This window comes from Nannospalax galili, unplaced genomic scaffold (assembly GCF_000622305.1).
Source record: "Nannospalax galili isolate Female #2095 unplaced genomic scaffold, S.galili_v1.0 scaffold155, whole genome shotgun sequence".
Taxonomy (NCBI): Eukaryota; Metazoa; Chordata; class Mammalia; order Rodentia; family Spalacidae; genus Nannospalax; species Nannospalax galili.
Window position 1 is genome coordinate 3,620,923 of NW_008339923.1, and position 1,991 is coordinate 3,622,913.

General features: G+C 46.9%; 1 pseudogene; it reads right to left on the minus strand.

The window, feature by feature from the left end:
* On the minus strand, positions 1–1,717 carry LOC103735407 (annotated as a pseudogene).
* Positions 1,718–1,991: the final 274 nt, after the last annotated feature.

The following is a 1,991-nucleotide window of genomic DNA, read 5'->3' on the forward strand; positions in this document are numbered from 1 at the left end:
ATCCTTCTGCCTCAGCCTCCCATGTGCTTCTAAACATTTCATTTAGGAATAATTTGCAGTCATGTGCCACCATGGCCATTCGAACCTACTATTTTTTTTTCTTCTTAAAGCTTTTACTTTGACACATCAGGGTTAAACCTCACAGGTTCACATGGAAAAAATAGACATGATCACAGAGAAGCTAACCTAATTAGCAAACATTGATGCCCACCTATCAGCTAATGTTGAAGCCAAAATTCTAGGAGTTTGACATGCTACAGGGCTGAAAGGACCAGATTAGTATTCTTCTTCCTCACCCTCTCCTTCAACAAAATCCACACCAACCTCCTCATATTCTTTCTCCAGGGCAGCCATGTCCTCAGAGAACTCCCCTTCCTCCATGCCCTTAACCATATACCAGCGCACAAAGGCATACTTGGCATATATCAGATCAAACTGGTGGTCTAGATGGGCCCAGGCCTCAGCAATGGCTGTGGTGTTGCTCAACATGTACTCAGCTCATTGTACCTTGGCCAGATCTCCACCAGGTACCACAGTGGGAGGCTGGTAATTGATGCCAATCTTGAAGCCAGAGGGGCACCAATCCACAAACTGGATGCTACACTTGGTTTTGATGGTGGCAATGGTAGCATTGACATCTTTGGGAACCACATCACCATGGTACAACAGGCAGCAAGCCATGTATTTACCATGGCGAGGGTCACATTTCACCATCTGGTTGGCTGGCTCAGAGTAGGCATTGGTGATCTCTGCTACTGTAAGCTGCTCATGGTCGGCTTTCTCAGCAGAGATGACAGGCATATGTGGCCAGAGGGAAGTGGATTCGGGAATAGGGCACCAGGTTGTTCTGAAATTGAGTCAGATCTACATTCAGGGCTCCATCCAATGTCAGGGAAGCAGCGATGGAAGACAATCTGGCTAATAAGGTGGTTAAGGTTAGTGTAGGTTGGGCACTCGATATCGAGTTTTCTACAACAGATGTCATAGATGGCCTCGTTGTCTACCATGAAGGCACAATCAGAGTGCTCCAGAGTGGTGTGAGTGGTGAGACTGGAATTGTAGGGCTCAATGATAGCGGTGGAAACCTGGGGGAATGGGTAGATGGAGAACTCCAGCTTGGACTTCTTTCAATAATCAACAGAAACCATTCCATCAGCAGGGAGGTGAACCCAGAGCCAGTTCCCCCACCAAAGCTGTGGAAAACCAAGAAGCCCTGAAGACCTGTTCACTGATCAGCCAGCTCGCAAATTCGGTTCAAGACAAGGTCAGTGATCTCCTTGCCAACGGTGTAGTGCCCACGGGTATAGTTATTGGCAGCATCTTCATTGCCTGCGATGAGCTGCCCAGGATGGAAGAGCTGGTGGTAGGTACCAGATGATTTCTTTGCCAATGGTGTAGTGTCCACGGGTATAGTTATTGGCAGCATCTCATTGCCTGCGATGAGCTGCCCAGGATGGAAGAGCTGGTGGTAGGTACCAGTGCGAACTTCATCAATGACCATGGGTTCTAGATCTACAAACACTGCCCTGGGCACATGCTTGCCAGCGACTGTCTCACTGAAGAAGGTGTTAAAGGAGTCATCTCCTCCCCCAATGGCCTTGTCACTTGGCATCTGGCCATCAGGCTGGATGCCATGTTCTAAGCAGTAAAGCTCCCAGCAGGTGTTGCCAATCTAAACACCAGCCTGTCCAATGTGGACGGAGAAGCACTTAGACATATATGGTCCTTAAAGAGGTCGTAGGAAACAGAGGAAGCGAAGGGAGGGCGACAAAGATCTCCCACTAACAGACAACCAAGGAGTCCAGGGGAGAAGCTGTACCTCCTCATTTTTAAAAGCAAATGTATCTATTAAAAATTTTTGGAAATGATAAGGATATAAGGAAAGCCCAAATAGTCAACACATTTAGTGCTTCTGGTTAACTTTGTATATTTTCCACAAGCTGTGGATCTCAAATATTTGCAGATTTATGACAGATTTTAAGAGTTTACTA